Consider the following 15,743-nt stretch of genomic DNA (forward strand, 5'->3'; position numbering starts at 1 on the left):
CCCAATTCACATGAAGGCACCAGGTGTATGTTCCCTGAACACAAAACACTGCGTTAGTAACTGGAAAGGGATACAAATATATTAAAGGTGCTAATTCACCAGCAGCCAGGGGGGCGCACCTACCAACCTCGAGAGTAAAGGAGGGGCGGTGGGGACAACTGAAGGGGAAATAACAAAGGTATTCTAAGCTACAGACGCCCCCTGAAAAGGGCCTCACTGTGAACGGCAAGGGTAACGACACATTGGGTGCAGACAGCCCCAGGGACCACCCTATAATTGGCCAAAGGAAAAAGACAATCATAGCATCATCATAAGCACACGCAGTGGGAAATCCCTCAGGGCAGGCTGGGCCTAGGAAACCTTGATATGAAGCACATGACCAGTATTCCAGGGGTCTGCAAAAGGGGTTTGGGGCTCAAACTGCTCATCACGAGTAAGCTGGCATGGCTAGAACTGGGTGATGTAACTACAGGGCAGTTAGCCAAACTAGCCACCCTACAAGGTAGAGGGGAAGTTGATCTGAATAATCAGCAGGCGGTTGTGGGAAAGGAACACTAGACGGAGTGGTGTTCCTGGGAGAACCAATCAAAAGGTAAGTTCCTGAGCTCTGGGGAAGTGGCCAGCCTTCACAGTTTCCACTACAGGGCTTGCAAAGGTCACCATCCAGCAGGTATTGTATGAATGTCCCCTTTCCCACCAGCTGCAGGGCGTCCTCTCAGTTCTGCAGATTTCTTCCTTCTCTCTACTCCACCTCCCCCCTGCCCCCCCTCCCGCTTCCGCTCCTTCCAACTTCTCGCTCCTTTGTCATGTATTGCTTGTTGTATTCACTTGTTCCTCTTGTAAAGCGCTTTGGATTAAAGTGCTATATAAATTAAAATAAATACAAATACAAATATTAAAGTTCCGGAGGTCAGCACGAATGCTACTTCATTAATTAAAAGTTGCTGTGGGGTGTGCTGTGAATAAACATTGTTCCACGTGGGGAGGTAATGTGTTGGGAAACGGTTGAACCATTTGCTCCAATAACGCTTGACTAACCAACGTATAACTTCAAGGAGGTGACATCAACAAATGAAAGCCCTGGGAAACATTAAAAAAGTGAACTCTCTAAATTGCAAGTGTTTAGATGGATTTCCAACCATTGTACTTTCTGGTATAGAACTGCTGTTCGTAATACATTCAGATGTCAGCATTTTCGACACGGTTCTGTGTGATTCATGCTTACCCAGATGTAATAAACAGTGTTACTTCTGGGGTGTGCTCCACTTTTTCAGTACGTGTTTTTTATTATCTCATTTTTGGGTCCCTGACTACACATGCACCAGATACATACTTTTCAGCCAGTCTCACTGCACTTTTCAGCCAGTCTCACTGCCGAAACCTGCAGCTCATCACCAAATAATCCAATAGAGAGAGAGGTAGCAAAGGTAGAGACATGGTTTGTTTCCCTACCGCTGTGCAGAAATAAAACAGGACACCAGAATACTATCCCCATTTCATAAATGTGGCCTCCCAAGCACAGGAATCTCAGTTTTATTTAGTTTTACACAGAAAAGTCAGGATGAAAAATGTAGTTTGTTATATGAACATGAGACTTCCTAATGGCCCATTGAAGCACAACTCTATACTGCTCGGCTCACTCATGTGACGCAGAGCACCTCCTCTTCTGGAGCTTTCCATCATACCTAATGGTACCAAAATTGCAAACTCAGCATTCTCATGGTTAGTGGTCCAGTTCTCAGTAGGGGTGTACCGAAAAGTAGATTTAGGTACTCACCCGAAAACCGAATAGTTGGCCAAGTATTCTGCCAAAGCCGAATATGGAACAGAATAGTTTCCTTTTTAATAAATAAAGTTAGACAAGAAAAACACTTTGTAAATTAAAAAAAAAACACTTTAAAGGATAGTTCCGGGACTTTTTTTTTATTGTCCCTACGGGTCGGCCATGTGTTTGTAAGCATAAATCGGTAGATCGTAGGAAACTTTCCTATGGACCTTACCCGACTTTTCGCCCATTATCGCACTCGAAATCAGCCTCCATTTTGTGATAATCCTATCATTCCGCCGCATCGACCTGGCTCACCTGCCTTTGCGGCACTAAATCAAATCCCCCGCCCCTGAAACAGACTTTATCAAAACATTCATATTCCCCGCCTCTATCCGTGACGTGACTGTGCTGCGTAGGCAAACGCGCCCAGGCGTCTTCTACGCGACTCCACACAGACCCCGGAAATCAACACAGATCAGCTCACAATACAGCGCACCACAATTCGGAATATGAAACTGTACTTTGAAATCAAACCGCAAGATTGTAAATGTGGTAAAGTACATTTATTTGACATCAAATGTTTAGAGAATATTCAGCGATTTGCATTTTTATTTGCTCATGTTCCAAAAAGTTCGTATTGAGGAACGCGATGGTCCTTTGCTGTACACAGGGTCTTAGAGCATCTCACAATACAGCACCACAATTCGGAATGTGAAACCGTGGTTTAAAAGCAAACGGCAAGATTGTACATTTGGCAAAGTACGTTTATTGGACATCAAATGTTTAGAGAATATTCAGCGATTTGCATTTTTATTTGCTCATGTTCCAAAAAGTTCGTATTGAGGAACGCGATGGTCCTTTGCTGTACACAGGGTCTTAGAGCATCTCACAATACAGCACCACAATTCGGAATGTGAAACCGTGGTTTAAAAGCAAACGGCAAGATTGTACATTTGGCAAAGTACGTTTATTGGACATCAAATGTTTAGAGAATATTCAGCGATTTGCATTTTTATTTGCTCATGTTCCAAAAAGTTCGTATTGAGGAACGCGATGGTCCTTTGCTGTACACAGGGTCTTAGAGCATCTCACAATACAGCACCACAATTCGGAATGTGAAACCGTGGTTTAAAAGCAAACGGCAAGATTGTACATTTGGCAAAGTACGTTTATTGGACATCAAATGTTTAGAGAATATTCAGCGATTTGCATTTTTCTTTGCTCTCGATCCAAATTAGTTCGTCTTGAGGGAAGCGATGTTCGTGTGCAGTACACAGGGTGTTGGTTTACGATAAAAATAAGCTCTTCTGTCGAACTGATAATCGCATGGCTGTTCCAACAACGAGGCACTAGGCCACCACAACGGTAGGTATGTTGCATCTAACCGTTAGTACCGCGTAAGGGCATACTTGTACTTGGCGATCGTCCCATAAAATGGTCAGGGTGGTAACGTTGTTCACGCGGAGAAGCAACTGGCGGCTGTAGAAGCCGTCCGCCGGTGTCTGGTACTCGTGACACAGACAGTAGTGAATGATGTACCTAAAAACATAAAAAATGAAATTAGTCTCACCATCAGATCCTTATTAAAATTATTCATTTCATAGCGAGGACAGCGCTACTGGGTGTACACAAGTGTTTAAAGGCGTGGCGAGGCATGGAGGGGGGGGAGTGGAGTACAAGGTAAGTAGCATAAAATAATAAATAAATAGGGCCAGCTGGTGGCAAGTGCAAGGTAAGTGCAGAACAAGTGCTGGGAAGGGGGGGCTGTAGGATACTGAGACAGTCCCCCAGTGCAGGGGTTGACAGGGAGGCAGTGCAGGTGGAGAGTGGAAGGGCCCAGGACCGAGGTCGCAGACAGTGGACCAGTTGTAGCAGGGGAGAGGGAGAGAGAAAGCAGAAGCAAAGAGGAAGGTTTTGAGGTGCTTCAGTAAAAGAAGATGGTTCTCCTCCAGATAGTGCGCGGTAGAAAACACTATGCCACATAGAACGAACAAGTACAACTGAACCCGTCTTTAAAGCCACTGTATAGTAATGAAATTGCGGTATAAACTCATCAAAAGTTACTTACATTATATTTGCATTTTCCATTGTGTCTCTGTGTAGGGCAGACCCGAAACACCACTCCTTCTTTGCCGACGTTACTTCTTCTAATGAACGTGGCTCATCGTTTCGTTTCTGAAATTTTATTCATTATCTTTTCTTAGTCTTTCAGGATGGTCCCGGCCTGTCAAGGTCAAATCACAATAGAACCTTATATTGGGTCGTGGGCCTTTCCGCCACCCGAGCAAAACATCAAAGCAGCTGACCTTCACTTTGAGCGAGCACACATTTCTAGTTAGCTCCAGTTAGTGTAAGGGCATCTTGTCTGCGTGCCTTTTTTTTTATTGTCCCTATGGGTCGGCCATGTGTTTGTAATACGGAAACATTCTATAATTTTTGTAAAAATGATTTATATTACTGTTTGGTTTAATTGCAATGGGCCTGCAACATGAGGAGACTCGAGAGAACAGACAATCGAATTACAATCATTTAAACCGTGATGTGTATTTCTCAATGAGCTCTGCTTTAGGTGGACATGGAACAGAGGCAATGTTGGGTGGCAATGCAGTTGTCCCCTGCATAGGTTCGTTCACCACTCCATGTATGTGCCTATCGAGGACATCTACGATAAGTCTCTCAATAAACTCATATTGCATATCCTCAAACACTGGTTTGATCACCCATTGTTTACTTCTTTTAGTGAAGGCCTTATTGTAGCGAAGCGTCCCTAAAGTTCCGGTCGTCCTACTTTGTTGACGGCCAACATTATGGTTATGTGCCAAGACCGCTAGAAGAGTCCGATTTATCATGCCTTCCATGCCAAAATGCAATCTTTTGGGCCTGTACTTTAGGCACATATTGTGGAACACCTCCAAATCTCCTGTGTGGCAGAATTCCGTGAGTCCCCTCAAATCTCTTGTTATAGTTTTATCAAATACAATCTTTTCAATGGCCTTGTGAGTGGGTGATGAAGGAATCAACCACTTCTTCTTCCGTGCCTCCTCTGTGGACAAATGGCCATGTTCACATTTGTGGAAATGCTCATTTGTCGACCATTGATGTACGTTGCTACAGTGCAACATTACTGACCGCCATTTTTCCAGTAGAATTTCCAACGACCCTTAACATGTTTTTGAGCTCCACCAAAGATGGTTGCTGATTGACTTGGACCACTGTGAAATACCTTGCATATCTTTTTTTTTTCCTGCAGCCGACAATTTTTTATTGATTGTTTTTGCAAGATGCCATACGTCAAATTGGTGATTTATATTTTTGTACTGTTCTCTCATTGTCTTGGCAATTGAAACGTGTCTGTCCGTGGCTATCAGGTCGATCACCATTCCCCGCGATTGTAGTTCTTGCAATGATGCTACAAAGCCAACTTTCTCCATGGCCACTGAGGATGTACTTTGTGACACCTGCACGACCACCAAACTCACAATTTTCTTACTTTCCATGTCCTGAAAGTGGTAGGTGCAGTACTTGGCTGAAAATCCTGGACTGTCGCATTGTCCATCACCGGCTAGCCTGAAGCGTTTGCCCGCGAATGTACTTTCCATTGACATTTTTTCCATTCTCCAAGCTTCGCTGATGGCTGGAAATAGATAATCGGTTTGGTATTTGTAGAACTGACTTTTCGCAATGAAATGGATTCCCACAAACTGAAAGAAATACTGTAACTTTTTAAAACTTGAACCACTAAAAAGTGCGGCCGCTGCACAAAGTAGATTGCCTGCTGGCAGTTGCCCCAGCATGGGTTGTGCAGACCATGCGAACGGATGATATTGTGTACAGGTGGCATGTATTTTAAGGTTAGTGCCTCGAATTGCACGAGTCACATTAATCAATGGCTCCCCACATACTTCCCCACCAACCCAATGCCCACATTTCATCATCATAATAATATCCATCAAACAGCTATCGAATACAATGAATTTGGCCTCTTTCCTTATACTGTCACTCTGCATCCCAGCTGGTTCGGCCTGTAACGTTGAGGACATGTCACTCGCATGAAAGGTACAATCTCTGATATCGTCTTCCGCTATGCTGAGTGATATTGATGGTGTTTCATTGTCGTCCACTTCATTCTCTTCCATTGCAACATCTGTTCCTTGTCCGGAGATGGGAGAAAAAAACAATGTCTTCAACTTTCGCGTGCTCTTATTTTTTGCGGGTGTGGATTCTGTGAATTGATCTACGACTGCATCCAAACTACCAGGAGGACATTCACTATCAATGGCTGGTGGTGGTATAGCTCCGTTGTCAATCACTTCATATTCTTCCCATTGGCACGATGCATCTCCAGTCTCAAGTCCCTGCCAAAAGGTTTGACAAGCAACATCTCTCGTTCGCTTCACTGTCTGTGTAGATCTAGTTCTTACACCCACTCGCAACTAGAGGACAGATTAGAAAAGGGATGTTCAGTTTAAACACAACTTACAGTATTGAACTATTGACAGTGAAAGACAACATAATATAGTGAACAGGACACTAACCTTCTTTTGCTTTCTTTTCTTTGAAACTTTCTTTCCTCGAACTTCAACATCTGGACGCTGTTGCTCCGACTCGTGTGTGCATGTCTCCACTTCCTCTCGCGCTGCAACGACTATACTTTCATGATAAGCACATCCATCACTCACTGAGGCTCCATCGACTCGCTGAAACATAGAACTTTCATTAGTATGTATAATAATATTGAAAACACAAAATGTACTTGGGGACCAATACCCATACGTACATCTCAATAGCAAAACACGAATGAACGCATTGTGTAGAACATTCAAACGACAATAGTTCACGCATTGTTGATCTAGTTAGATTGAACTGTCAAGATCCATACCTCGGGCTCCGCATAGACTTCCATTGATGATATTATTGAAGATGACGCTTCAGCAACTCCCTGAAACACAGTAATTGCATTAGTATGGTTTTCTATTTTGTTTAAAAGAACATAAACTTTCTGCAGGCGTCAACGGCTCATCTAAATAGACCTGCACAAATGATCAGTTGTCTAAAATAAATAATGGATATCCAAATATGATTCGATTTGCTCCATCGTTGGAAGTGTCACCACCCAGAGATCTGCATCAACTACTAGGGGTGATGTTCTTGTTGAAGAAGCTCCGTCAGCTCCCTGAAACATAGTACTTGCGTTAATAAAGAAGGAAGTATAGCGGATGTAATCACGTCATTTGATCTCGCATGATTGATCTGTCAGTATCCATACCTCGAAATGCATAAGAACATCAAGGGACGCTGTAACTGCGGTGCACACTTCTGCAAGCTGTTGCGCCGACCCGTAACTGCATGCTCCCCCTTCCTCTTGGACTAATGCTCCATCGACTCCCTGAAACATAGGACTTTCATTAGTAATGAACACAATATTGAAAAAAGAAGACACATAGGAGGGCGACGACAGAAGGACATACCAATGGCTAAAAACGAAAGAAACATTGTGTGTAACAATCACGCTACAAGAATGCAAGATCTGATGATCTCCATCGATGGAACTGTCCGGAAACGTACCTCGAGCATCTGAGTGACATCTACGGTTGTCGTCAATGCGTTGGACTCCTCAGCATCTCCCTGAAAGACAGTACTTGCATTATTTTGGATAACAATAATTATAACTGAAAACAAAGACTAGAGGACGAGTACTGTGGTGTACCATTAGGTAAAATAATTACACGATCAATTAAAACTATTGATTTACATGCCTAAAACAAGTCAGTGTCAGAATAGCTAAGTAAGATTACCCGATAGGCGCTTGAAGTGGCTGATGACTGCAATAACGACACGGATGGAGAATCTTCAGCCTTCATATTGAGTGGATACATAAATGGGGAAATTATTGTTAGCTAATGCTACACACTACCGCAATGCCGAGAGATAAATACGTAAACTTGACTCACCAGTGGAGGGATGTGGACGAATAGAGTGGGAATAGCGGTTGAGAGCAATTTTCGCCTCGCTCGCGGTGTTTTCGTCCTTATTAGCAATGATGTGGAGTACATGTCTGGGCTAAAGTGCCTGCTGCAGATGCGGTATCGATCACCCCTCTTGTCCGCAAAGACTTCTAGGACTCTACTTTCTATCTCAGAGGCTGGATATCCGCAATATCGGACCCATTCTCTTATCTGATCTATTGTCTTAGGGAAAACATGCATTATAGTACCTTCAGATTTGTTATGGGTCTTCGAAGGGCAACCGCCAATGGAACAGGCAGGCATTATGGAAAGTTCTGAAAAGTAAAGATCAACAATTCTCTATGAATACCAATGTGTTAAAACATTAAATGACACATAAAAGGTTCAATGCAAGGTCCGTTTTGGTTCTTGGAACTATACATGTTATTCACATGCGGATAAGTATTTCAATAACTTTCAAAAAATAGAAAAAGTAATTTGACTAAACTCAGAACATGTGACTAGTTCCTTGCATGTACTGTCGTGAACGAAAAGAAAACATGGATGCAATTTGATGACTACTAGCAAATAGATATAAATTAAAAAATTGGACGCAAAATGATTATGGTACATGGACTTACCTTGACGAACAAACAGTTAGATGCAGGGATCAGAGTAGTTTCTTGTCGTAGAACAGGGAGCAGTTCACAGGTTGCAAACTGACGAGTTTGCTCAAAGTGGTCACGGAAGTTCACAGAGACGAAGAGCAGATAACCAGCACCTTCACGGGTTGACTAGCAAAGCGCAAAGAAGTTCTCATTAGAAATATGAAGTGGGTTATAAAGAATTCGAAACAGGGGTGTGTTTGTGAATGAATGACGTGTATATGTCGTGGCATTATGCGGTCTGCAGGGGGCCGTCCAGCGTGAGGGGGGATGCTTGGCAGGAGACACGGGGTCTGGAGGTAGACATGGGAACAACAACCCATGCTCTATAGACCACTTTGAAGTGTACATGGTCTTTGGCACCTCTTGGCCTTTATCGCTCCCTGACAGCTCCACTTGCCAGCACAAGTACCCCGGTGCGAACTGCCTTTGATAGGGCGGGGGGGTGGATCGGGGCGGTGGTCGTGCAGACAAGACACAGGAAGACTCGTGAATGGAGACACACTTATGTGGATTGCAGGGGGCCGTCCAGCGTGAGGGGGGATGCTTGGCAGGAGACACGGGGTCTGGAGGTAGACATGGGAACAACAACCCATGCTCTATAGACCACTTTGAAGTGTACATGGTCTTTGGCACCTCTTGGCCTTTATCGCTCCCTGACAGCTCCACTTGCCAGCACAAGTACCCCGGTGCGAACTGCCTTTGATAGGGCGGGGGGGTGGATCGGGGCGGTGGTCGTGCAGACAAGACACAGGAAGACTCGTGAATGGAGACACACTTATGTGGATTGCAGGGGGCCGTCCAGCGTGAGGGGGGATGCTTGGCAGGAGACACGGGGTCTGGAGGTAGACATGGGAACAACAACCCATGCTCTATAGACCACTTTGAAGTGTACATGGTCTTTGGCACCTCTTGGCCTTTATCGCTCCCTGACAGCTCCACTTGCCAGCACAAGTACCCCGGTGCGAACTGCCTTTGATAGGGCGGGGGGGTGGATCGGGGCGGTGGTCGTGCAGACAAGACCCGTTTGCCGCAGGGCCTCACCAAGGAGAGGCCATCTAACTGAATGTAAGAGGATGGCTGCAGGATCTACTACATGGAATGCAGGGGGGTGAGTTTATAAATACCTCACCCTCCCAGGAGAATATACACTAGATTCATTTAAAAAATCAAAACAACCATTGTTAAAATATATGTTGGGCTTTATTTTAGATTTTAATTAAACATAAATAATAAACATTACACATTGTAAAGTTGAGGTTGCAGCACATCGAGGGAAAATCCGCGGTATTGTCCACTGTCACTGGGGAAATGTTGTCTAATGGCAAGTACCGCACAGGCAGGTATTACTCTCCGAACGCGGTGTCCGAGCCTCCCGTGAAGCCACCAAGTGAAGCAACGATAGGCCACCAGCCTGTACCACCTGTGAAAAAAAAAGATGCAAACTGTATTAAACTGACCAAACTTTCTTATCAATGTCGATTCAGGTAACACATGTCATTTTTCTTAGAAAAAAATTATATCTAGAAAATGCACTATATGGAACAAATTTACATGCGTTCGAATGATATGTAAATGTAATTTTATATGTGGGAGACGACCATGAAATAGTGGTGGCATCACTGACATCACAAACAGAGTATACTTACTCGTTACTCGGATTACGCGGACGAACAGTGCCGCGAAGTTCGTGCATAAGCACCATCATCATCCTCAACACGGTCCGTGAGAGGCAGGCTTCCCTGAACTCTGGCAGCTCGGTGATGCATTGCGGACTTTGCTCGCCTTCCTGCAGACTTTGCTCGCTTTCCGAAATGTAGGCCAAGCACCCGGAATTTTCACGGCAGCAGCAGTTCTCCTCCTCAGTTGGCATTAGCTCGCACCGATTGCACGTGCACCAGGTGGAGACGCCGTCCATGCGACATGGTCCAGGCTCTTCATCCGTTGACTGGTCCTCCCAACTGCCGTCCGAATCCCCATCGTTTTCGCGTGCTTGACTTTCCAGTAGTTCTTCCTCGGTGTACTCGGGCTCGTACATATACGGCATTATTGTGGCCATTGTGCGGTAAAGATAGTAAAATAATTTACAGAGATGGTACAGGTGTTCACACGGGCTACAAGCGGCGAAGGTAGCTGACCAGAGCACTGAAACGAGTCACAGAATACTCAAAGTAACACAGAGAGAGGAATGGAATCGAAAATCTGCTGCTGTGTGTTGTGAAACGGTCTGTTTATACTTATTGGGGAAAGAGGCGTCCTGCCATTTCCATGGCAACACGTCAATAGCTGAGGCGCAGCGATTGATGACACGAGACGTGCTTGAAATGGGCAGTACGCGTCTGCTGATGTCAGGCTCAGGGGCGGGGGATTTGATTTAGTGCCGCAAAGGCAGGTGAGCCAGGTCGATGCGGCGGAATGATAGGATTATCACAAAATGGAGGCTGATTTCGAGTGCGATAATGGGCGAAAAGTCGGGTAAGGTCCATAGGAAAGTTTCCTACGATCTACCGATTTATGCTTACAAACACATGGCCGACCCGTAGGGACAATAAAAAAAAAGTCCCGGAACTATCCTTTAACCTTCTGGCACCCACTGAAACACAAAATGAGTGATTATATCAATTAGCACCCTGCTGACTGCTGAAGTGCTACTGAATACAATTTGGGATGCTAAAGCTATGCTTTCTACCTGTGGTACTGTGACACTTAAAACATTTATTTTTAGTTGATAGTATTGTTCTTTCTTTTTCAGGTGAGGCATGTTTATGATGTTTTGGGGCATGTTATAAGACACCAGCCAAAAATATATAGGGAATGCAGAGTCCTCCATGGCTCTCGACTGAGTCCACATGAAGAGACAGTGATTTTCAGTTCTTTAATTGGTATGTGCATGTTTATTTTACTTATTTGTTTTGCTTGTACATCCTTTCATCCCAATGTTTCTAAATTCTAAACATGCATCTCCTTTCCTTTATTGCACAAATATCCCTGTTTTTTAATAGTAATGTTGGGAGGAATATTTCTGCCACAGACTGCGGCATTTTGGTTAAAATATATTACTGTTCTTTAGTAACATCCTTACTTTTCCTCAATTCAAGGGACTCATTTTGGCAACATGAGAAGGTTGGAGGGCAGGAATTGTAATGTAGGTTTCTCTATGACAAGCACATCTCTGCCGCAGGCACACTTCCCACTGAGTGATCTTACTTACGTTATACCTTGGCCTGCAGGCTGAATACAGTTCTTTGCTGCAGGCACGCTACCTCCTGACCTATTTAACTCAGTCTTTGCAACTTACTGGGATCTTTATCACAGCTACATTAATCCACTTAACTTTATTATGTGGGTTTGGAATTGATGGCACTGGAACATGTAAATTTCAGAGTTCTCACACATGTCCGCAGCAAATCAATAAGCACCTAAACAAAAGACCATTTTCCAATACCGGCTTCACAAGCTATTGTTGCAGCTCAATAGTTTTCAGTTACACAACACAGGGGAGACCAGTGATGCATGACCGATAGCTTACTCCGTACTAGTAGAGTTAGAGAAGGCCATTGTTCCTCAAAATCCGTTTAAAAAGTCTCTCCGTCAGGCTCCTTAAGTTCGTTCTTTGGTAATCTCCTGACCACGTGGCTTATCAGTCCCAGCCACTTATTTATGTTTCAGTGAGAGAGTGGCAAGGGACTAGCTCAAAAGTGGTTTCTTGTGGGCACAGCCGTACTGTGCTGTAAGTCTAGTGCTGTGGACGCAGATCGTACCTCAAGTCTCCAGGTACGGTGTGATCTGCGAACAGAGTGTTGTTGCTTCCTGATGGAAGTGGCGAAACAGAAGCGAGATTGCTCAAGGGTGCAGAAAGATCCAAGGAAGAATTCAAAGGCGAAGCAGCAGTCTCCCCAGGCCCCACAGGCTCAGGAAGAATCTCGGAGACACCCTTGGTGTCGTTCAAAACAGACTTGTCGTGCGGAACAGAACAAACAGTCTCCTTCTCTTCTCCTTCATCAAGTGGCAGAGGAAAAGTTATCCTTTTGACATGCGTTGCGTGTATCCAATGTTTCTTTCCTGCCACTCGTACAGCGGTCCGTGTGGCCAACAAAACTTGGAACGGTCCTTGCCAACGCAGTGCGAGACAGGATGTTCTTTCAAAGACCTTGGTGAGCACCCAGTCGCCGGGTCAAAGTCGATGACATGGCACCTCATATTTTACTGGGAGGGATTCTCGCACCTGTTGATAAATCAAATATAAGTTTTGAGTTAACTGGTCACAGTATTCAGAAAGGAGCAAATGCTCTACATCTTTCAGTCTTTTGGGCTTGGGCAGATTCCAAATATTGGCTGGTCTCCCCATCACTATTTATTTCGCAGGGGCAGAGTCCAGTTCTTGTTTGTGGGGTCATCCGCATGGACAATAAAACTACCGGTAAGGCGTCTGGCCATTTCAAATTACTGCTAGCGCAAATTTTAGCTAGTTTGTTCTTTAGGATACCATTATGGCCTTCTACAAGTCCGGCACTCTGAGCATGTCTGGCCGAATGGAACCCTTTATCGATCTGTAATCCCGCACAGACTTGCTGGTTAACAGCAGTGATAAAATGTGGACTATTGTCAGACCAGATGACCATCGGCAAACCAAACCTAGGAAAATATTCCTTTAGCATGGTTTTCACCATTGTCATTGCTGTGGCATCTTTCACAGGGAAGGCTTCAACCAACTTGCTAAAGGCAGAAATGACTACCAGAACATACTTATAGTTCTGGCAGTGCTCCATGTCGATGAAGTCGAAATGTACAACTTCAAAGGGCACAGAAGGGGGACCAAAACTACCCCTCGGTGTCAATGTACCCTTTCCCACATTATGCTGTAAGCATACCATACAATTTTAGACCAAACACTCAGCAGTCTTAAAGACGTTTACATTTACCCAAACAAGTTATAGCAGTTTACACATTTTTCTAGCACATATGTGACTAGGACCATGGGCCATCGTAACCATAGCGGTGACATAAGCATCGGGTAGCATCCATCTTTTCTTTACATGGTCTATCCAACAACCTTCAATGTCTAAATTTGCTAAACCCTCAGCTCATCGCTTAAGCTCTTCTGGAGTGGCATCAGCTTGAATGTTTTTTATCAAATCAATTCCTTCATCTATTATACAAGTGTTCGTGGCTTCTTTTGTTACATACATTTCTGAATACAAATCAGAGGCAGTCCGTTTGGCTATCCTGTCAGCAAAAGTGTTTCCTCTCCCCACATCATCTGTTACTTTCTGGTGTGCGGCGCACTTCATAATTGCTAGTTGAGTAGGAAGCGCAAGTGCTGAGAGTAGATGAACTATCAATTTACCATGTTGGATATTAGTTCTGTGTGAGGTCAAGAAACCTCGTTCTGCCCATAGTCTACCAAAGTTGTGAACCACCCTCAAGGCATACTGACTGTCTGTAAATATATTTACTCTAAGCTCTTCAGAAAGTTCACAAGCTCGAGTCAGTGCAATAATCTCTGCGGCCTGCACATAATTAATGTGAAATGCTCTTGGTTTCCACAATAGTGCTTGATGTAGTGATGGCATAAGCAGCAGTGGATGCACCATCCGGAAGTTTGAAACAGGAACCATCGCAAAACAGCTCCCCTTGTGGGTCTTTCAATGGTGTGTCATTTAAATCAATTCTGCTTTTAGTTTCTTGCTCTGTGGTATAGAGGCAGTCATGTGACCTGTTGTCACTGCAAGCAATGTCTTGCAGAAGAGGTAATAGTTTGACCAGATTTAATATGCAACATCTCTTAATTTGGATATGTGATGCAAATAGAATCAGTGTGTATCTTGTTAATCGTGCAGAGGTAAGATGTTGCGTTTGCGTTCTGTTCAATAGAACGTCTACGGAGTGGGGTACCATCACGGTTAAACAGCAACCTAAAACCATACCCTCACTTTGTTTTACGGACGCAGCAGCAGCAACAGCTCTCAAGCATCTCGGCAAAGTGCATGACACAGGATCAAGTGTGGAGGACAAATAACCGCACAGTCTATTCTTCCCCCCATGTTCCTGCGTTAACACAGCCAAAGCACATCCATCACATTCATGCACATATAATACGAAGGCCTTGTCATAATTTGGTGTGCCCAAAACTGGTGCTGAACACAGCACAGCCTTGAGCAGATCAAAAGCTTTCTGGTGGTCCAAGTTCTACGGTAATGGCAAAGAAATGCCCTTCTTTTTCAATCCCAACATTGGTTTTATCACTAGTGAGAAGTTCGGGATCCACTGTCTGCAGGAAGAAGCCATGCGTATCAAGGCTCTGACCTCTTTCTGTGTATTTGGGACAGACATGATAGAGATGCTTTTTATCCGTTCAGGTGTAAGTCTTCTTCCCTCCTTTGACAGGAGATAGCCTAAATAGGTGACCTCCTGTCGACACTATTGAAACTTTTTCAATGAAGTCTTATGCCCATGTTCTGCTAGATGAATAAGCAGTAACACAGTGCCCTCCTTGCAAGCAACTTCTGAGTCTGCAGCTAAAAGAAGATCATCAACATATTGCAATAATGTGCAAGTGGGAGGCAACTCAAGTGTATTGAGCTGCTCCTTCAAAGCTCTATTGGAAATACTCGGACTGTCTGTGTACCCTTGTGGCACACAAGTGAATATATACGAGCATCCCCCTAGGGTGAACGCTAACAAATATCTACTATCAATGTGTACAGGAATACTAAAGAAGGCATTCTTAAGATCCACCACACTGAAATGAGTAGCAGAAGCTGGAATCATAGTTAATATTATGGTCACATCAGGCACAATTGGAAATTGCGGAGCAACAATCTTATTGATAGCATGCAAATCAATAATAAAACAGAAAGGAATCGCATTATCCCCTTTCTTGTACACCGGTAAAATCGGTCTATTGCACAAACTTCCAGCAATTTCCTCAATCACTCCACGATGAACAAAATCAGAAACTATACTTTTCAGAGCTTGCTTACCATCAACTGAAATCTTATAGTGTGGAATATGTGGCAACTTAACTCCTGGTTTCAAAACAATTTAAACAGGTTCAATTTGCAAAATGCCAACATCATTATCGTCAACCGCCCATAAACATGCCAGAACTTTACTAAATTCAGACGGTAAAGGACTAGTCAAAAATTGCACAGCAGAAGATTACTTGGGTGAAATCGTCAAATGTACTCCATCCGAAGAACAATGAATTATTGCATTTAATTCCTAGAACAGATTCAACCCCAACAAATTTTCATCACAATTTGTCGTTAGAATAGACAGTGATCCGTGAATGACCCCAGTGAAATCGGTAACGGCTGAGAAACCGGACTAACCACTGGCGTGCCATAAAACCCTACAGAAATG

Source organism: Ambystoma mexicanum, chromosome 4q (assembly GCF_040938575.1).
Source record: "Ambystoma mexicanum isolate Mex_15411 chromosome 4q, UKY_AmexF1_1, whole genome shotgun sequence".
Lineage (NCBI taxonomy): Eukaryota > Metazoa > Chordata > Amphibia > Caudata > Ambystomatidae > Ambystoma > Ambystoma mexicanum.